The sequence below is a fragment of the Pongo abelii genome, chromosome Y, assembly GCF_028885655.2.
Source record: "Pongo abelii isolate AG06213 chromosome Y, NHGRI_mPonAbe1-v2.0_pri, whole genome shotgun sequence".
Lineage (NCBI taxonomy): Eukaryota > Metazoa > Chordata > Mammalia > Primates > Hominidae > Pongo > Pongo abelii.
The window spans coordinates 44,368,044-44,391,113 of record NC_072009.2 but is presented as its reverse complement, the minus strand read 5'-3'; the positions used below and the strand labels follow the sequence as shown (position 1 = coordinate 44,391,113).

General features: G+C 38.4%; 1 pseudogene; it reads right to left on the bottom strand.

Moving 5' to 3' along the window:
• Positions 1–2,549: 2,549 nt before the first annotated feature.
• On the bottom strand, positions 2,550–8,925 carry LOC129053267 (heat shock transcription factor, Y-linked-like; annotated as a pseudogene).
• Between the last annotated feature and the right edge of the window lie 14,145 nt (positions 8,926–23,070).

Sequence of the window (23,070 nt, the reverse complement as noted above, 5' to 3'; positions counted from 1 at the left end):
CATCACAAAGCAATTTCACAGACACTTTCTTTCTAATGTTTTGCTGGGGATATTGGGTTTTTCCACATGGGCCTGAATGGACTCCCAAATATCCCATGCAGATTCTCCAAAAACAGTGTTTTTAACCTGCTGAATCCAAAGAAAGGTTTAACTCTGTGAGATGAATCCACACGTGACAAAAGCAGTTTCACAGATAGGTTCTTTCTAGTTTTTACCTAAGGATACTAGTTTTTTACCCAATAGGCCTTAATGGGCTCTCAAAAATCCCTTCATAGATTCTCCAAAAAGAGTGCTTTTAATCTGCTGAATCCAAAGAAAGATTTAACTCTGTGAGATGAATCCACACATCACAAAGCTGTTACACAGATTCTTTCTAGTTTTTACCTGTGAAAATTCAGTTTCTCCAAATGGACCTCAATGGGTTCCCAAAAATCCCTTCACAGTTTCTCCAAAAAGAGTGTTCCCAACCTGCTGAATCAAAAGAAAGGTTTAATTCAGAAAGATGAATCCACACATCATAAACCAGTTTCATAGAAAGTTTTTTTGTAGTTTTTACCTGGGGATATTGGGTTTTTCCCCGTATGCCTCAATGGGCTACCAAATGTGCCTTTGCAAATTTTCCAAAAAGATTGTTTCCAACATGTTGAATCAAAGAATACATCTAACTCTGATAAGAAGCAACAAACCACAAAGTATTTTTACAGATAGCTTCTTTCTAGATTTTACCTGGCAATATTTGGTTTTTCACATTGTCTTCAATGGGCTTCCAAACGTCCATTTGCAGATCCTCCACAAAGAGTGTTTTAACCTGCTGTGTTAAAAAAGAGGTTTATCTCTAAGAGATGGATCCACATACAACAAAGCGGTTTCACAGATACCTTCTTTCTAGTTTTTACCTGGGAATATTTAGTTTTCCCATAAGTTTCAATGGGTTCACAAATATCCCTTAGCAGAATCTCTAAAAAAGAGTGTTTCCATCCTGCTGAATCAAAAGAAACATTTAACTCTTTGAGATGAATCTACCCATCACAAAGGAGTTTCACAGACAGCTTTTTTCTTGTCTTTACCTGGAGATATTAAGTTTTTCCATATGGGCCTCAGTGGTCTCCCAAATATCCCTTTGCATATACTCCAAAAAGAGATTTTCTTTTTCTTTTCTTTTTTTTTGGAGGTGGAGTCTTGTTCTGTCACCCAGTTGGGAGTGAAGTATTCCAATTTCCCAGTCACTGCAAGCTCCACCACCCAGGTACACGCTGTTCTCCTGCCTCAGCCACCCAAGTAGCTGGGACTAAGGCACCCACCACCATGCCTGGATAATTTTTTTGTATTTTTAATAGAGATGGGGTTTCACCATGTTAGCCAGGACCGTCTCAAACTCCTGACCTTGTGATGCACCCACCTCAGCCTCCCAAAGTCCTGAGATCAGAGGCATGAGCCACCCCACCTGGCTGAGATTTTCTAACTTGCTTAATCAAAAGAAAGGATTAATTCTGAGATGAATCCACAAATCACAAAGCAGTTTCACACATAGTTTCTTTCAAGTTTTTACCCGAGAATATTCTGACTTTCCCCATGATCTTTTATGGGATCTAAAATGTCCCTTCACAGACTTTCCAAAAAAAAAAAAGTGTTTTCAACCTGTCGAATCAAAAGAAAGTATTAACTCTGTGAGAAGAATCTGCAAGCCACAAAGCAGTTTCACAGATAGCTTCTTTCCAGTTTTGAATCACAGCATATTCCATTTTACCCCACTGGCCTCAATGAACTTCCAAATGTCCCTTCACAGATCCTCCAAAAAGCGTGTTTCCAACCTGCTGAATCAAAAGAAAGTTTTAACTCTGGGCTGTTTGACAGACAGCTTGCTTTTAGTTTCTACCTGGGTACATTCCGTTTTCCACATGGTCCCCTAGTCTCCTAAATTTAACTTTACAGATTCCCCAAAAAGAGTGTTTCCAGCCTGCTGAATCAAAAGAAACTTGTAACTCTGTTAGATGACTCCACACATCACAAAGCAGTTTTACAGATACATTCCTTAGACTTTCTGGGGATATTTGATTTTTTCCCATGGGCCTCAATGAGCTCCCAAATATCCCTTCCTAGATTCTCCAAAAAGAGTCTTTCCAACCTGCTGAATCAAAAGAAAGGTTTAACTCTGTGACATGAATCCACACATCATGAAGCCATTTCTCATACATCTTCTTTCCAATTTTTATCTGTGATATTCTGTTTTTCCTCAAGACCTCAATGGGGCCCCAAATGTCCCTAAGCAGATATTCCAAAAAGAGTGTTTCCAATCTGCTGAATAGAAAGGCGATTTTACTTCTGTTAGGTGAGTCCACACATCACAAAGTAGTTTTACACATAACTTCTTCCTAGTATTTACCTGGGGATATTCAGTTTTACCCCATATGATTCAATGGTCTCCAAAATGTTCCATTGTAGATCCTCCAGAAAGAGTACTTTTTACATGCTGAATCAATAGAAATTTTATCTCTGTGAGATGAATCCACACATCACAAAGCAGGTTCTTGATAGCTTTTTTCTAGTTTTTACCTGGGGATATTGATCTTTTCCCCATAATCTTCAATAGGTTCCCAAATGTCTCTACTCAGATCCTCAAAAAGAGTATTTCCAACTTGCTGAATCAAAAGAAACGTTTAAAACTGTGAAATGAAGCATACATCACAGATCAGTTATACCAATATCTTCTTTCTAGTTTTTACCTCAGTATATTTGTTTTTTCCCCATGGGCCTCACTGGGATTCCAAAATTTTCCTTTACACATTCTCCAAAAAAAAGTGTTTCCAGCATGCTGAATCAAAAGAAACGTCTAACTCTATGAGATGACTCCACACATCACAAAGCAGTTTCACAGATATATTATTTCTAGGTATGGGGAAAAATTGGCATTTTCGTTATGGGTCTCAATGGGCTCCCAAAAGTCTTTTTGCAGATTCTCCAGAAAGAGTGTTTCCAACCTGCTGAATCAAAAGAAATGTTTAACTCTGTGAAATGAATCCACACAAAACAAAGCAGTTTCACAGATACTTTCTTTCTAGTTTTTACCTAAGGATATGTGGTTTTTTTCTGCATGGGCCTCAAAGGTCTCTTAAATGTCCCTTATCAGAAACTCCAAAAAGAGTGCTTCCAACCTGCTGCATCAAAGGAAAGGTTTAAACTCTGTGAGATGTATCCACACCTCACAAAGCAGTTTTACAGATACCTTCTTTCTAGTTTTTACTTGAGGATATTCAGTTTTTTCCCTTAGGCCTCAAAAGTGTCCCAAATGCTCTTTTGCAGATTCTCCAAAAAGAGTGTTTCCAAACTACTGTATCAAAAGAAATGTTTCACTCTGAGAGATGAATCCACTTCTCATCTGTAGAACAAGGCAGTTCCACAGAGAGCTTCTTTCTAGTTTTTACCCAGGGATATTCTCTTTTTCCCCATAGGTCTCAATGGCCTGTGAAATGTCTCTTTGCATATTCTTCAGAAAGACTGTGTCCAATCTCCTGAATCAAAAGAAATGTTTCACTCTGTGAGATGAATCCACACATCATAAAGCTGTTTCACAGATAACTTCTTTCTAGTTTTTACCTGCAGATATTCTGGTCTTCCCCATTGGCCTCAATGGGCTTCCAAAGGTCCCTTTGGAAATTTTCCAAAAAGAGTGTGTCCAACCTGCCAAATCAAAGGAATTGTTTAACTCTGTGAGATGAATCCAGACATCACAAAGCAGTTTCAGATAGCTTCTTTCTAGTTTTTTCCTGGGGATATTCTGTTTTTCCCCATTGGCCTCAAAATGTTCCTTTGCAGATTCTCCAAAAGGAATGTTTCCCACCTACTGAATCAAAGTGAAATTTAACACTGTGAGATGTATCCACACATCATAAAGCAATTTCGTAGGTAGACTTTTTCTAGCTTATATCTGCAGATATTTGATTATTTCCTTTAAGCCTCAAAGGGTTCCCAAATATCCCATCACAGATCTCCTGAAGGAGTGTGTTCAACCTGCTGAATTAAAAGGAAGGTTTACCTCTGTGAGATGAATCCACACATCACAATACAGTTTGATACATAGCTTCTTTTCAATTTTGATACGGGGATATTCTGTTTTTACTCTAGGCCTCAATTGGCTCCCAAATGTCCCATCACAGCTTCTCCAAATACAGTGTTTTTTAACTGCTGAATCAAAAGAAAGGTTTAATTCTGTGAGATGAATCCACACATCACAAAGTAGTTTCAGAGATAGTTTCTTTCTAGTTTTTATCTTGGGATATCCCATTTTCCTCCATAGGTTTCAATGGACACCAAAATGTACCTTCACAGATTCTTCAAAAAGAATGTTTTCAACCTGCTGAATCAAAGAAAGGTTTAACTCTGTGAGATGAATCCAAACATCAAAAAATAGTTTCAAAGATACCATCTTTCTAACTTTTATCCGGGAATATTCAGTTTTTCTTCATAGGCCTCAAAAGACTCCCAAATGTCGCTTCACAGATTCTACAAAAAGAGTGTTTTCAGCCTGCTAGATTGAAAGAACAGTTTAACTCTATGAGATTAATCCACACATCACCAAATAGTTTCACAGATAGCTTCTTTTTAGTTTTCATCTGGGCATATTCTTTTCTTTTCAAAAGACCTCAATGGGCTCCCAAATGTCCCTTTGCAGATTCTCCAAAAAGAGTGTTTACAACCTGCTGAACCAACAGGGAGGTTTAATTCTGTAAGATGAATTTACACATCCCAGATCAGTTTCCCAGATAGCTTCTTTCCAGTTTTCATCCAGGGATATCTTGTTTTTCACCATAGACCTCATGAGCTACAAAATGTCCCTTCACAGATTCTGTTAAAAAAGTGCTTCCCAACTGCTGAATGAAAAGAAAGTTTTACCTCTGTGAGATGAATCCACACATCACAAAGGCATTTCACAGATAGCTTCTTTCTAGTTTTTGTTTGTGGATATTCTGTAGTTCATTATAGGCCTCATAGGACTCCCAAATGTCTCTTCGCAGATTCTCCAAAAGTTTTCCAAACTGTTGGATCAAAGAAAAGGTTTAACTCTGTGAGATGAATCCACACATCAAAAACCAGTTTCACAGATAGTTTCTTTCTAGTTTTTACATGGGGATATTAAGTTTTTCCCCATAGGCCTCTGTGGGCTCCCAAATGTCCCACTGCAGATTCTACAATTATAGTGTTTCCAACCTGCTGAATCAAAAGAAAGGTTGAACTCTATCAAATGAATCCATGCATACAAAGTCAGTTTCAAAAATAGCTTCTTTAAGTTTTTATTTTGGGATATTTGAATTTTTTCAATAGGCCACAAGGGGCTCCCAAATATCCCTTTGCCACTGGGAATTGCTACTGCACATAAAGGAAAGAGTGGTAAGGAGACAGCTAGTTCTTTCAGGCAAGGACCTACCAATCAAAGCAGAAGATGAAAAAGAAGTTTTAGAAGAAGCATGGAAAAATCATAACTAGACATAAAAAGAAAGTGTGATAGTTGAAGTGATAACCAGTGATGCTAGTCTCCATAAGTCAAAATTATTGCATCTCTAATGAATGATACTGTGACCTACCCTTTTAGAAAAAGTTGTGGTGAGGAAAAAAGAATAAAAAGTAATGCCACAACACCAAGAATGTTCATTTTGACAATGAAAATAGATGTTATATTCGTATGTCCCAGTCAATATTGTCTAATTCACATACATATGTGTATACATACACACACACACACATATATGTATTAGGTACTGTGTTACATCATTTCTGGGTGTCCAAGACAGACAGACAAGAAAACTAATGTGATAGATAAGAAGCAACTCCTGGAAGGAGTGATGTCTGTGTTGTAGGAGTCTTAAGTAGGCAAATGGGGGAGACATTTTTATCTCCAAGAAATAAATGGGACTCAAGTTGCCAGATGGAAAAGGGCATGTCTGAAAGTGGAGCTGTCTGAATCTCTCACTGTGGTGAAAGAGAAGGACATGAAGCTGAAAGGGAAACAAATAACAGGTCTGAAAGCGATTTATTTAGCCATGCTGAGGATCTGGACTCAGAATCCAAAAGGTATTAAATCCTGACAAAAGCAATTAACTCTGACTTTGTATGGAGCATGAAACCAATGTGATGAAAATCTGCATTAGAGGTGGGGTTTGGTGGCTCAAGCTTGTAATCTCAGCACTTTTAGGGGCCATGGTGGGTGGATCACATGAAGCCAGGAGTTCAAGACCATCCTGGCCACAATGTTGAAACCCCATTTCTACTAAAAATATAAAAATTAGCCCAGCATGGTGGGCATATATAATTTTACCTGCTCAAAAGGTTGAGGCACAAGATTTGCTTGAACCCAGAGGTTGAGTTTGCAGTGAGCTGAAATAATGCCACTGCTCTCCATCTGGGGTAACACAGGGAGATGTTCTCAGAGAAAAAAAAAAGTAAGGAAATGTGCATTAGAAAACATGAATGGTGGACTCTAGCAGGAGATAATGAAAGTCACAAGCATGTTGGAAAGCTTTGATATAAGATTTAAATGATGCTTTGTTAATGCCAGCTGTAAAATTCCACCATGTGCTGACAGTGAAGAAATCCATGAGCATAATATGATGTAAACCTTATTATTGAAGTGATGACACAAATTATTGTGATCATGGACACTGAGCTCATTACGTATGAATTGCAATGAAGAAAATCTTTGCCAACTAAAATCTAAGTTTCGAAAAACTGAGGAAATGTAACTGAGAAAATACTGAAGTATATAGTGTGTGTTAACCTTTCTCAAGATGTTCTCTGTGTGTGTGTCTGTGTGCATTTATGTGAGTATCTATTCCCTTTGTGCCGCCCAAATTTATGCCCTATTTGATTTGTGCCAGACTACCTGAGAAGTCACTTACTACTTTTTCCTAACTCCAGTTGTTTCCTTTCCCTTGCCTGCTGTCATGATTTTGTATGTCCCCTCCAAATTTCACATTGAATTTCTGTGTTCATTGTGACAATGTTGGGAGGTAGGACTTTTGAGAGTTGATTAGCCGTGTGTGTAACATCGTGACTAAATTGATGGTATTATCTGGAGAACAAATTAGTTATTTTGTGAGTGAGCTTTGATGAAGGATGAGTTTGGTCCCGATTTTCTGTTCATCTCATGCCCTTCACCATGTAAGGTCAACCTGCCATGTTGTAACATAGAAAGAAGATCTCATGAGATGCAGCCCATTGGACTTCCCCACCTCCAGAGCCATGAGCAAAATAAGCCTTTTTACAAATTACCCAGGTAGTGGTACCATGTTGTTTCAGCAGCAAGTGGACCCAAAGACTTTATTATTTTTTCTTCTTTAAAGAACTAAATTACTTAACTTACAAAGGAGCACATCAAATTTCCTTACAAATAATCAAAAAGCCCACATATATTTTTATAGGAAGTAGTACAATAGCCTGACACTGAAAGAAAACACCATTTTACTTTTAACTATACTTTGAGAAATAAAGACAAAGCAAACATATAAGTTGACATGCAGTTTTATTTTTCAGTAAGATAATTGCAGATATTTTTAGGGTTTTTTTGGTCTATGTAAATGTTAGTCTCTGTTGTCATGCATAATCTGATACTGTTTTAATGGAAGATCATTTGTAATTAAGGTGATATTTGTCCAGTTGTGATGGTTGAAGATCTGGCCTCGAATGAGGGACAGCTGATGTATCAGGTATCGTAGGCCTTTGCAACCATTGTTTGCCTACTGGTAGCAGGTTAGGATGTGGAGCCTCGTTGACTAATATCACAGGATATCTTGTTGGAAGAGCAGATGGTTCCACTATCAGCCCCAGAAAACAGTTTTGCAAGGGAGATATGTTGTGGTATTGAGAAGTTGTGGTTGTAATGAAATTCACAATGTGGCCACTTGCTTGGATGCAGGTGCTATGAGAGTGCACATGAATAGAGGTCAACTGATTTAAAATAGCATGCTGATCTGTTGCAATTTGTTGAGACAAGTGACAATAACAAACACTTAAAATATCAGATTTCTGTTTCATCACACAAACTTAATATCATCAAAAAATTCATGAACATGGTTTACTATTTTCAAGAATGTGCTTTTGGGAAAAAAGCACTAAAGTTGCTAAGCCCTCAAGTGAAAACATTTTATATATTAATAGTGACATTGCATTAAGTGGCTTTGGTACATTTATTTTGATTTCACTGGTAAGATTCAAAGTTGTTAGCAAAATTTCTTAAAATGCTGGAAGGTTAATGCTCAAGCTGAACTCAATAATTTCAAAAAATTAAAAAATTTTTACCTTAGTATTTTACATAATTTTCAAGATCTGGTCTTACTGCATGTATTAACATATTTACTGAGGTAGAAAGTAAAATTACATATATACTCTATATAAAGTGGTAACTGAAATATGTTAAATATCTTGCTTAAGACAATGGATTCATTCTCTTCTGCCAGAAAGGTGGCTACAAAGGCAGATCTTTGAAAATTCTGTCAAATTTTACTAAATCCATAAAGGCTGAGCTGTCAAGCAAAACTTTTGATTCTGTCAGCTTGAAATATTCCGTAAGGAGTCATTCTATCCAAAATTTCTTTCTTGATGAGTTCTTCATTAGTCACTAGGCAAGTTCCATTCTCATCACATAGAATAGACTTGAATTGGTCACTCTCAAATATTTTCTGATATTTCCTGGGGAAAATCAGAGAAAAAAAAATCATTATCTTTATCTGGCTCAGAAACACACACTGTGTCACATGGCCATTTTAACAAGGATTCTTGTGAAAAAGCCTGAACAGCATTTTCTTCAATCATTGACCTTAAGTCTGAGTCCCCAAGGAATGTGTGTTTACACAGTAGCCATCTAGCAGAGGCTTCTGAATCAGTTCATTCATCTCTGGGAGAAACAACTTGAGTTTCTGAAGAAACATGTGCCATCTCAAATAAATAGTTCTTTAGATACTTTTCCAGCCTGTATGGTTTTCAAGACTGAAGCTTCAAACGCACCTTCAGAAGGCCTATGCAGGTAAGGCAATCTAAAGCATCATTCTAAATGCAATCTAAAGCACATCCTCTCCAGCACCTGTTGTTTCCTGACTTTTTAATGATTGCCATTCTAAATGGTGTGAGATGGTATCTCATTGTGGTTTTGATTTGCATTTCTCTGATGGCCAGTGATGATGAGCATTTTTTCATGTGTCTTTTGGCTGCATAAATGTCTTCTTTTGAGAAGTGTCTGTTCATATACTCCACCCACTTTTTGATGGGGTTTGTTTGTTTTTTTCTTGTAAATTTGTTTGAGTTCATTGTAGATTCTTGATATTAGCCCTTTGTCAGATGAGCAGGTTGTAAAAATTTTCTCCCAGTCTGTGGGTTTCCTGCTCAATCTGATGGTAGTTTCTTTTGCTGTGCAGAAGCTCTTTAGTTTAATTAGGTCCCATTTTTCAATTTTGGCTTTTAATGCCATTGCTTTTGGTGTTTTACACATGAAGTCCTTGGCGATGGCTATGTCCTGAATGGTAATACCTAGGTTTTCTTCTAGGGTTTTTATGGTTTTAGGTCTAATGTTTAAGTCTTTAATCCATCTTGAATTAATTTTTGTATAAGGTGTAAGGAAGATATCCAGTTTTAGCTTTCTACATATGGCTAGCCAGTTTTCAAGACTAATTTTTATCTAACCCTAACAGAAACATTTTATTAATGCCTATACTCTCAGCACTTTTTGAGGCCAAGGCAGGCAGATCACTTGAGTCCAGGCATTTGAGACATGTCCAGGCAACATGGCAAAGCTTTGTCTCCACCAAAAAATACAAAAAGTTAGGAAGAGATGATAGCTGAGTCCAATGTGGAGGATCAGTTGATCTTTGCAGCTAGAGGATGCAGTGAGCGATGATGGCAATTCTGTACTCCAGGCTGGGAAAAAGAATGAGATCCTATCTCAAAAAAAAAAAAAAAAAAAGAAGAAGAAGAAGAAAAGAAATAATTGTTGAAAATTTTATATCCTGTGATAAACTTCAGTATTGTTTAATATTGTCTTCATTTTTTTTACTACTACAATTTAAGAAATTTACTTAAAAACAATTTTGGAAGGTTATTAGGTACAGTATTTGAAGAAGCAACAGAACTATACCCAGATGGTCAACAAGTCAGCTATATGACTTACAAGCAAAGCATCTCTGAGAACTTTAAAAACAGAAAGAAAAAAAAATCTGGCAAGATTTGGTGGCTTAGATTTTTTAGTGTTTTTTTTTTTTTTAATTTAAGAAATCCCTTTTTTCTCTTAGACTAATTATTATGTATAACAATTTAATAGGTAATAGTTTTGTAAATAGAAGTGACACCTTTTAAAAAAAATTAACTCTTAAGTCCCCCCACCCACCACAGTCATCTGAATGAACCCCACCATTTGACCAAGGGCATTCCAAAAGTGATCCAGCTCCCGACAGGAAAGAGGGACACACATGATTCATTACATGCTCCTCCCTTTTGAACTTTAGAAAAAGTTGATCATCATTAACAGCAACACATAACTTAAGTCCGATAAGCAATATTTACCTTCTATTCTCTCAAGCCTGCTACATGGAATCTTCATCATCATGCTAAAACTTTGGTCTCTACAGCCCTTACTATTTATTGTAACCCAGTCTTTCCTATCTTTTGATTTTAGGTTTTTAGGTAATAACTTAACTCTTTCAGACAACTGCCAATGAAAACATATTTAAATCTACCTGTAACTTGAAAGTCCAGCCCTGCACCATCGCTGTTTCCAAGTTGTCCATCCTTTCTCCACCAAACCAATGTACATCTTACATATGTTTGATTGATGTCTCCTGTCTCCCTAAAATGCATAAATATAGGCTGTGTACACACCACCTGGGGCACATGTTCTCAGGATTTCCTGAGTAGGGCTGTGTCATAGACCATTTGTCAATCATATTTGGCTCAGAATTCTTCAATTAATTTATGGTGTAATATTAAAATTTGATACTGTTAGTACATCTCACCTAATGTATGATGTCAATCTTCACAAAGTGGATATTTCCATCGCCATTAGAAATCCACTCTCAATTAAACTGTGACTGTGTCAGGAAAAGAAAAAATGTTGCTAACCAGTCATATATCATATATTTAAACTTAAATAATCATTCAAGTTCTCATATACCTACTTAAAAATTTTTCTATATTGTTTGAACTACTTTAGTTCTCTAAGAAAAATGAGTCATTAAATCATGAAAAAAAGTGTTGTTGGAGGTTGTGACTTCTCCCCTGTCCTCAGCCAGTCATAGTGGTTCCATTCAGCGCCTCTCCTTTCCCTGTACCAGAATCTCCCCCAGAAACAAGCCCAGATCATCTGCAAACCACACTTTGGTAGCTGTGACAATGCGTGTTCACTGACTCATTCAAGGGACACTTTCGTATAGTCAGAATTGTAGGCTAAGGCTGGGAATTAAGGCTCAGGGCAGTGCCCCTCCTCAGTTCTGGGTGCGGCAGACAGGGTGACTTTTCCTCACCTCGCCACTAGATGTCTGAATGCCATGTCCTCTCCTGGGAGGGTCCCGAGGAGAAGTTTTTATTCTCACCTGGTCATAGCACCAGATCTCTTGTAGCAACGGCCACTCCTGGACATGTACGAAAGAGAAAGAGCCTTCATCTTCATGGTGGAGGCGACCCCAGGTGTGCCAAAGCCGCGACCACACTTAGGCAGTTCCTGAGATGAAGGAGGCTTAGTCTTCACCAGGAACGTGCCACAGGTGTCCCCACGTACCCTGAAACAACGGCCTTTCTCCGTTGTGTCCTGAGGAGAAGGAAGCACTGTCCGAAGCACTGTGAGGACACCCTGCTCCTCAGAGAGTTGGTTTCCGGGCTCTGCGGTCTCAGTGCCTAGGCTCCGTGCACCCTCTGGTGGTAGCCCGGGAAAATCTCTGAAATTCGGGGTGGGTTCATACAGGAGGTAATCTCAGGAAGTGGAAGTGAAATACAGCCAACATTCCCATACCTGAGTGGAGATAAAAAGAAGCAAAGAAGACGGGCAATAGATAAAACTCGATTGAGTTTTTGTATGTCAGAAATAATGAATAGAAATCTTTGGAATTTGAATATTAAAACACCACTTACAACACTACCCACAAAATTGAATACATTAAGTATAAATGTAACAAAATATGCAAGATTCATTCAGTAAACAGCAAGTCACCTTTGAGAGAAATCAAAAGAAATGTTAGTAAATGCAGAGAGGCCTGGCATGTTGGCAGATGCCTGTAATCCCAGCACTTTGGGAGGCTGCCACAGGCAGATCACTTGAGCCTAAGAGTTGGAGACCAGCCTGGGGAACAGGGTGAAATCCATCTCTACCAAAAATGCAACGCCTGTAGTCCCAGCTACTTGAGTCATTGAAGTGGGAGAATCTCAGTGAGTTGAGATAGCAGCACTGCACTCCAACATGGGTGACACAACTCTTTTTCAATCAATCAATCAGTAAACAGATGTTTCTCGTTCTGGAGAAGTACATTTATGATTATGGCAGCCCTATCCCAATCAAATTCCAGGTAAATATATCAACAAACTCTTCCTAAACCTAGAATAGATGAAATAAGACTGAAGAAGAACAAAGCTAAGGGACTTGCACATCTGGATATGAATACTTACACTAAAGCTAACGTAATAAAGAAGAGTGTGGCATTCATAATTTAATAGACAAGCAGATAAGTGGAAGAGAATAGATAGCCCCAAAACCATCCCAAGTCAACTGATTTTGTCAAAAATGCAAAGCATATTCTTTGGAAGAGGCAAAGCTATTTCACAAGTGTCAAGAAAACTGCTGGAAACTAAATGGAAACCAATGAATATAGACAAAACTTTTACAGTTAAAAAATTAGTCAAAAATACCCATACATTAAATTTATTCAATGCAAAGTTGTAATTAGAAAATATCTTCATGGGTCTGGGTTTGGTAATGAGTTATTAGCAAGTCCATGAAAGAAAAAGAATGGATAATATGAACTTTATTGGAAGCTGAATTGTCTACTCTGTAAAACACCCTGTTGCCATTGGACATGGCAGTTCAAGCCCGTAGTCTTAGCACTTTCGAAAGTCAAAGTGGACAGATCACCTGAGGACAGGAGTTCCAGATCAGCATCGTATACATGGTGAAATCACGTCTGTACTAAAAATACAAAAATTTAACTGGGATTTCTGGTGTGCGCCGGTAATCCTAGCTGCTCAGGAGTCTGAGCAAGGAGAATCCTTTGAACTTGGGATGTGGGGATTGCAGTGAGGCTAGATCTGGTCATTGAACTCCAGCCTTGGTGACAAAATGAGACTCCACGTCAAAAAAAATAAAAATCCGATAAAGGGAAACAAAAAGCCAGCCACAGGTAGAAAAATTTAGCAAACTCATCTGAAAAGTGACTTGTATGGACAATATACGAGGAAACTCTCAAACTCAAAAAGATAAGCAACCCAATTCTAAGGTAAAAACCTGAGTAGATACATCACTAAGGAAGATATAGAGATGGAAATCAGGCAGGCACGCCAAACACTGCTTGCAGAAAGCCTGCTGTTTCTGCTGAAGGCTGAGACTCCTAGCTATCCATGGGGAACAGCAGTGGCTGCCAGAGCAGCAGTGACTCCAAAGGCCGCCCCCACCTACCCCACTTCCATCCTTCCTCCAGGGTCTAAGAGTCCTCAAGGCACCGGGCATCCTTTCCCAGAAAGAGCCTGAAGTTGGATATTTTGTTTCTCCGCTTTCCTTAAAGTTCTGGAGGCTGCCAAGTATCATTAGGTTGGAAGTTTTATTTTTATCATAAGAACCTTGCAAGCACTGACAAGCATTAGGAGAGTTGGTTTTTAATCCATACTTGTCTTCATAAAGAGATAAAAGAATTGGCTCCAACTGCTTTTTAGTAAATTCTTTTAAAATGTTCGGTACAATATATTTTTATTTTGTTTCCCTGGAGACACAAAGCACAGACAAATTATAAAGTAAAAACCAAATAGGGAGTAATCATGAATTCATGGATACTATTTAGTCTGTCGTTTAACCTGACTTTTTAAAATCATAATTTAACTTCTAGGATACATGTGCAGAACAGGCAGATTTGTTACATTGGTGTACATGTGACACAGTGGTTTGCTGCACCCATCAACCCCTCATCTAAGTTTTAAGTCCTGCATGCATTAGGTATTTGTCCTAATGATCTCCTTCCACTTACCCCCTACTCCCTGACAGGCTCCATTGTGTCTTCATTGTTCCATTCCCACTTATGAGTTAGAACAGGTAGTGTTTGCTTTTCTGTTCCTATGTTAGCTTGCTGAGAATGATTGCTTCCAGCTTCATTCATGTCCCTGAAAAGGACATGAACTTATTCTTTTTCATGGCTGCATAGTATCCCATGGTATATATGTTCCATATTTTCTTTATCCAGTCCATAATTGATGGGCATTTGGGTTTGTTCCATGTCTTTTTTGCGTCTGAATCGTGCTGCAATAAACATATGTGTGCATGTTTCCTTATGTAGAATGATTTATAATCCTCTTATGGTATACAACATAATGGGATTGCTGGGTCAAATGGTATTTCTGGTTATAGATCATTGAAGAATCACCACACTGTCTTCCCCAATGATTGAACTAATTTACACTCCCACCAGCAGTATAGAGCATTCCTTTTTCTCCACATCTTCACCAGCATCTGTTGTTTCCTGACTTTTTAATGGTCACCATTCTGACCGGTGTGAAATGGTATCTCATTGTCCTTTTGATGTGCATTTCTCTAATGACCAGTGATGCAGAGCTTTTTTTATACACGTTTGTTGGCTGATTAAATGTCTTCTTTTGAGAATTGTCTGTTCATCTCCTTTGCCCACTTTTTGATGGGTTTTTTTATATTGTTGTATATTTTTTAAAAATTCTTGTGGGTTTTGAATTGTAGACCTTTTTCAGATAGATAGGTTGAAAAAATGTTCTCACATTTTGTATGTCCCCTGTTCACTCTGATGATATTTTCTTTTGCTGTGGAGAAGCTCTTTAGATTAGTGAGGTCCTATTTGTCAATTTTGCATTGTGGTGCAATTGTTTTTTGGTTTTTTTGTCATGAAGGCTTTGCCCATGCCTATATCCTGAATGGTAATTTCTTGATTTTCTTCTAGGGCATTTAGGGTTTTAGGTTTTATGTTTAAGTCTGTTAATTCATCTTGAGTTAATTATGTGGTGTGAGAAAGGGATCTAGTTTCAGGTTTGTGTGTATGGTGAGCCAGTTTTCCCATATCAGGGAATTCTTCCCCAGTTGCTTGTTTTTGTCAGGCTTGTCAAAGATCAGATCACTGTAGATGTGTGAATTACTTTAAGCAGTATGGTCATTTTCATGATATTTATTCTTCTTACCTGTGAACACAATTTTTTTTTTTTTTTTTTTTTTTTTTTTTTTTTTTTTTTTTTTGGTGTCCTCTCTTATTTCTTTGAATGGTGGTTTGTAGTTCTCCATAAAGGAGTCCTTCATGTTCCTTGTAATTTTTATTCTTAGTTATTTTATTTTCTTTGGTGCAATTGTGAATTTGAGTTCATTCATGATTTGACTCTCTGTTTGTCTATTATTGGTGTATAGAAATTCTTGTGATTTTTGCACATTGATTTGGTAGTCTGAGATTGCTGGAGTTGCTTATAAGCTTAAGCAAACTCATACAAAAGACAAGTTTCTTGTCTATTGTTGAGGAGTTTTAGAGGTGAGATAATGGGGTATTCTAAATATACGACTATGTCCTCTAAAAACAGGGAAAACTTGATTTCCTTTATTTTTATCTGAATATTCTTTATTTGTTTCTCTTGCCCGATTGCCCTGGGCAGAACTTTCAATTCAGTGTTGAATAGGAGTGGTGAGAGAAGCCATCCTTGTCTTGTGCCTTGTGTTTTGTGTTTTCAAAGGAAATGTTTCCAGCTGTTGCCCATGCAGTATAATATTTCCTATGTGTTTCTCACAAACAGTTCTCTTTAGTTTTTGATACATTCCATCAATACCTGGTAAATTGAGTGTTTTCAGTAGGAAGGGATATTGAATTTTATCTAAGGCCTTTTCTGCATCGATAGAGAAAATTATGTGGTTTTTGTCATTGGTTCTCTTCACATGATGAATTACGTTTGTTGATTTGTGTATGTTGAAACCAGCCTTGCTGGTTGGAGCTGATCTGATCATGATGGATAAGTTTTTGATGTGTTGCTGGATTCAGTTTGTGAGTATTTTATTGTGAATATTCACGTTGATGTTCATTGGGGATATTGGCCTTTTTTTTTTTATGTCTCTGACAGGTTTTGGTATTAAGATGATGCTGGCCTCTTAAAATAATTTCAGGGGGAGTCCCTCTTTTTCTATTGTTGGAATAGTTTCAGAAGGAAATAGCACCAGCTTTTCTTTGTACGTCTGCTAGAAGTCAGCTGTGAATCTGTCTGGTCTGGGCATTTTATGGTTGGTAGGCTATTAATTACTGCCTCAACTTTAGAATCTGTTGGTCTCTTCAGGGATTCTAATTTTTCCTGGTTTAGTCTTTTAGAAGTGTGTTTGTCAAGGAGTTTATTTATTTCTTCTAGATTTTTTGCTTTATTTACATAGAGGGGTTTAGAGTATTCTCTGATGGTAGTTTATATTTATGTGGGATCAGTGGTTACATCCCCATTATCTTTTTTTACTATGTCTAATTGATTCTTCTCTTTTTTTCTTTATTAGTCTGGCTAGCAGTGTATCTATTTTGTTAATTTTTACAAAAATAAAAAAAAAAAACACTCCTGGAGTCATGAATTTTTTGAAGGGTTTTCCTGTCTCTATCACCTTCAGTTATGTTCTGAACTCAGTTATTTCTTTTTTTGTCTCAGCTTTTGGATTTGTTTGTACTTGCTTCTCCAGATCTTTTTCTTTCTTTCTTCTTCATTTTTTTTTTTCTTTTTGAGAAGCTGTCTTGCTCTGCCATGCACACTGGAGTGGAGTGGTGCTACCTCAGCTCACTGTGGCTTTTATCTTTTGGGTTCAAGAGATTATCTCAACTCAGCTTCCCAAGTATCCTGTATTACAGCTGTGTGCCCCCATGCCAGGCTCCTTTTCTTTTCTTTTTATTTTCTGTGGAGATGGAGTTTCCCCATGTTGGTTGGCTAAGCTGTTCTTGAACACTTGAACTCAGGTGACCTGCCTGGCACAACATCCCAATGTGCTGAAATATCAGGCATGAGCCACTATGTCTGTCCCTCTAGTTTTTTTCATTGTGATTTTATGGTGTTGATTTTAGATCTTTCCCACTTTTGATGTGGGCATTTAGTGCTATAAATTCTCTCTTAAAACTCTTTTAGCTGTGTTCTAGAGATTGTGGTAGGTTGTGTCTTTGTTCTTATTGATTTCAAACAACTTTTTTCTTTCTTTCTTAATTTTGTTATTTACCCAGTGGTCAATCAGAAGCAGGTTTTACAGTTCCCATGCAATTGTGCTGTTTTGAGTAACTTTCTTAATCTGAGTTCTAATTTTATTCCACTCCGGTGTGAGACACTGTTTGTTTGCATATCCGTTCTTTTGCATTTGCTGAGGAGTGTTTTACCTCCAATTATGTGGTCAATTTTACAATAAATGCCACGTGGTGATGAGAAGAATGTATATTCTGTTGATTTGGCATGGAGACATCTACAGATGTCTATTAGCTCTACTTGGTCAAGGCTGAATTCCCTTCCTGAGTATTCTTGTTAAAATTCTGTCTCATTTATCTGTGTAATATTGATAGTGGGGTGTTAAAGTCTCCTGTTACAATTGTGTGTGAGTCTAAGTCTGTGTAAGTCTCTAAGAACTTGCTTTTTAATCTGAGTGCTCCTGTATTAGGTTCATAGATATTTAGGATTATTAGCTCTGCTTGTTGAATTGATTCCTTTACCATTATGCAATTCTGTTCTTTGTCTTTTATGATCTGTGTTGGCTTAAATTTTGTCTTAGGATAGACTACAACTTCAACCCCTGCATTTTTTTTTTAACTTTCCATTTGCTTGGTAAATATTCCTCCATCCCTTTATTTTGAGCCAATGTGTGTCTTCACCCATGAGATGGGTCTCCTGAATATAGCACACTGAAGAGTCTTGACTCTTTATACAATTTGCCTGTCTCTGTACTTTAATTGGCAAATTTATTTCATTTACATTTAAGGTTAATATTCTTAAGTGTCAATTTGATCCTGGCATGGCAATGCTAGCTGGTTGTTTTGCATATTAGTTGATCCACTTTCTTCATAGTGTTGTTGTTCTTTAAAATTTGCTATTTTTTTCAATGGTGAGTACCGGTTTTCTTTTGTTTTGTTTTTGTTTTGTTTTGTTTTTTGAGATGGAGTCTCACTCTGTCGTCCAGGCTGGAGTGCAGTGGTGTGAACTCGGCTCACTGAAAAGTCCCGCCATTCTGACTCAGCCCCTGAGTCTGACTAGCTGGGACTACTGGCTCCCACAAACACAGCCAGCTGATTTTTTTGTATTTTTAGTAGTGACGGGGTTTCCCTATGTTATCCAGGATGGTCTCCAGCTCCTGACCTCATGATCCTCCTGGCTATGCCTCCCAAAGTGCTGGGATTACAGGTCTGAGCTTCTGCACCAGGTGAGTACTGGTATTTTATTTCCATATTTAGTGCTTTCTTCAGGAACTCTTCTAAGGCAGGCATGGTGGTGACAAAACCATCTACATTTTGTTGTCTGTAATAATTTTATTTTTATTTTGCTTATAAAGCTTTGTTGGGCTCAATATAAAATTCTAGGTTGAAATGGTTTTTCTTTAGGATTGTTTTATATTGGACTCCACTCTGTTTTGGCTTGCAGAGTTTCTGCAGAGAGATCCTCTGTTAGTCTGATGGGTTTCCCTTTGTAGGTAACCTGACCTGTCTCTCTGGCTGTCCTTAATATTTTTTCTTTTTGTTCAACCTTGGAGAATCTGACAGTTATATGTCTGTTACTCCTCTCAAGGAGTATATTAGGGTGTTATCTGTATTTCCTGAACTTGAATGTTGGCCTGTCTTGTTCCATTTGTGAAGTTCTCCTGAGTAATGACTTGAAGTGTGTTTTCAAACTTGGTTCCATTTTTCCCCATCACTTTCAGGTACACCAATCAATTATAGATTTGGTCTTTTGACATAGTCTCACATCCCTTGAAGGCTTTGTTTTTTGCTTTTCTTTCATTTTTCTCTAATCTTGTCTTCATGCTTTATTTCATTAAGTTGATCTTGAATCTCTGATACTCTTTTTTCCTCTTCATTGATTCAGCTATTAATACTTGTTTTTGCTTCACAATGTTCCTTGCACTGTGTTTTTTAGCTCTATGAGTTAACATATATTCTTCTCTAAACTGGTTATTTTACTTAGCAGCTTATGTAACATTTTATCAAGGTTCTTACCTTCCTTGCATTGATTTAGAACATACTCCTTTAGCTCAGAGAATTTTGTTATTACTGACTTTCTGAAGCCTACTTCTGCCAACTCATCTTCCTCATTCTGCATTCATATTTGTGCCCTTGCTGGAGAGGAGTTGCAATCATTTGGAGGAGAAGAGGCAATCTAGTTTTTTCAATTTTCAGCTCTTTTGTGCTGGCTATTCCTTATTTTTCATGGATTTATCTACCTGTGATTTTTGATCCTGAATGTCTTTGGATTGGGATTTTGTGTGAGTGTCTTTTTGTTGATGTTGATGTTACTGTTTCCTGTTTGTTAGTTTTTCTTCTAACAGTCAGGTCTCTCTTCTACAGATCTGCTACAGTTTGCTTCTCTACCTCAGATGCTATTTGCCTGGGTATCACCATATGAAGTTGCACAACAGCAATGATTGGAATATTTCTCTCAGTGTGATACCTGGCTGATGCCAGCCACAGCTCTTCTGTACGAAGTGTCTTTTGACCCCTGCTGGAAGGGGTCTTCTAGTCAGGAAGCACATTCATCAGCTGCACACTTGAAAAGCCAGTCTGTCCCTGTGCAGAGATTGAGCACTGTCCTGGGAGATACACTGCTCCCTTCAGAGCAAGCAGGAAGGAATGTTTAAGTCTGCTGAAGTTGCACTTACAGCCATCCCTTTTTCCAAGTGTTCTGTCCCAGGGAGATGGGAGTTTTACATATAAGCCCCTGACTCAGGCTGCTGCCTTTCTTTCAGAGACGCCCTACCCAGTGAGGAGGAATCTAGAAAGCCAATGTGGCCACAGCTGCTTTGCATGCTTCTGTGAGTTCCATGCAGTCCAAAGTTCCTGGCAGTTTTCTTAGCACTCTGAGGGGAAATCCTCATGCTCATGTCTCAGTAATGGTGGTCAACCCTCTCCCAACCAACCATGATCACTCTAGGTTGACTTCAGGCTTCTTTGTGGGTAGTGAGAACTTGAAGACATTGGATATCAGCTGGCTGTTGTCCATGGGATTGGGGCCTGCTCAGTGAGACCACTTAGCTCCCTGGCTTCAGCCCCTTTCCAGAGGGGTTAGTGGTTCTGTGTCACTGGTGTTCCACATGCCACTGGGGTACAAAAATTATTTTGCAGCTAGCTCAGCATCTGTGAAAGCAGTCACCCAGTTTTGTGCTTGAAACCCAGGTCTGTGGTTTTGAAAGCGCACTAGGGAATCTCCTGGTCTTTGCATTGTAAAAACCATGGAAAACTGCAGGTTATGGGCTTGATAGCACAGCCCCCAATTGCTTTCCTTGGTTAAGGGAGGAAGTTTTCAGCTCCTTGCACTTCCTGAGTAAAGCAACACTCACCCTACTTCTGCTTGCCTTTTGTGGGCTGCATTCAATGTCTAACCACTTCCAGTGACCTGATCTGGGTAACTCAGGTGGAAATGCAGAAATCACCTGTCATTTGTGTTCATCTTGCTGGGAGCTGTAGACCAGAGTTGTTACTTTTCAACCATATTGCCAGATGCCCATCACCTTTTCTTCTTATTTAAAGTGTGCACTGCTGAAATTATGAGAAGTTTCACTTGTAATGTCTCAAAGCCAAAGGGAAAAGAACAGTGAGAAATGATTTAATATATTAATCTCTGTCTTCAAATGTCAATCGAAAGCTGTGCCACGTTGCGAAAGGTGAAGAAAAATGAATAGACCAAAAACATGTGATTTCACATTTTCATTTACTTTTGAAAAAGCAGATTTAAGAAGGTAAACCTCAAGATTTCTAATCTCTATCAAGTATTAAGCATTGTGAAGTATGCACTAAAATTGAAATCAATGATTTCTTCAATTTTCACAGAAACGAATTTGTACTCTAGAAATTCCTGTTGTTGCTTTGATATCTGTGGGGTTTCAGTCAAGATGGTGGGCAAAATTAGCAGATGCAAGCCTTCTTGCAAGGCCTAGCGGGTTGGCACAAGCCCCAGTAATAAACTTGCCTGAAAATGGCCTTTTCCCTTTAGTTAAGTAAGTTAGAATAGAAACAAATGAATATGGGGTGTTTATCTAACTAGCTTGCTTACTCATGTGGTCCTAAGTTTAATCTTTGACTTAGTACAGTGCTAGATTGCTTTCTAATTGGGAAGTCCAAACTGTCAATTACCCTTTAGTGGTGTTGACTTCAGCCTTGGTCAATTAATCTTTACTAAATTAATGCGAGTCTCACTAGCTGGTTGGGGCCATAGTCAAAGCTCTGCAGTGAGCAGAGGCCACACCACTGCACTCCAGCCTGGGCCACAGAGCAAGACTCCGTTTGAAAAAAATAAAAGGTTCCTACTCACTCTAGGAAAGAAGAGTCTTGTTTTGTTCCACATGGAACTATTTCAGGACCAGTTCTCAGGAAGCCTTTATTGTATGTGTTAAAAGAAACATAACATAAACTTTACTAATCTAACATTTTTACATGTATAGGTAAGTGGCATTAAGTAAGTTTATGTTATTGTGCAACCATCAGCATCATTTCACATTCTCACTAGCAATACACAAGGGTTCTGTTTTCTCCACAAACACTCCAACTCTCCCTTTTACCAAAAAAAAAAAAAAAAAAAAGACATTCTAGTGGGTATAAAATAATCCCTCTCCTGCCCCACTGATGCCTGTTTTAATATCTGTAACACACCCACTGGCCATTTCAAGCTACAGGTCACTTTTTCTATGCTGCCTATCCAGACACCCAGTGATCAGTGATGTCTACTCAGGGTATACAAGGTCTTCTGCGTCTTGCTCTTTTGTAATCCAGACCTCACATATAATATCCATGCATTGTTCCACTTAAATAAAGGGAAATTATCATTTTCTGAGCACCACTATGTGCAGATGACTTGCCCAGGTGAACTCACAGTAACTCTGCCAGGTATGGGTAGTCCAACATGTAGAGAAAAAGGCCAGGATAGGGTGATTGAGTGACTCACTTTCAATCACACAGCTTCCAAGTAACTTCAGGTTCCAACCCCTGGCCAGGTCTCCAGTTGTCATTTAGAAAAAGTTGGTGAGTCACTTGAACACATGTCCAGGCCACACCCAGTCTTCTTTCTATCAACCAAGATGAGCTCCAGGGACAAGGGGTGACAAGACACACCCAGTCATCTTTCTTCTATTCAGAGCTATTGTAGGTACTTGATACTCATCAGGAACACTCTCTTATCCCAAAACCCTCTCATACATAGGATGTTTCAAGGGCAATGTGTTACACATGGGTCACAGAAGGCAACTTTAGTGAGGGAATCAAAGCCATAACATGGAGAAGGAGCTGGTGATTCCAAGTGTAAAGGAAGGGTGGTATGCTAAGAAGTTATTGCCCTTGAGGGTGAAGGAGACAAGATGTTAGTATGACTAAATCAGATGGAGCAAGACAGAAATCAGGGAATGGACCAAACACTTAGCACAAGGGTCAGTGGTTCCTTAGCAAGGTTGAAGCAGACCTACCATGACATGATGTGGCCACTGCACTCCTAGGAATGAACGATGAGAAATGAAGGCAAATTTACAGGCTACATACATAAATACATTTTCAAGACATCCTTATACACAATGTTCCCAAACCAGGAGCTGCCAAATGCCCATACACAGAAGAAGGGTGAACAAGCTGTGGTACATCCACACCATGGCATGTGGTTCAGCATGAAAAGGAATGGACTGTTTATGCACTCAGAACAGAGTGACTC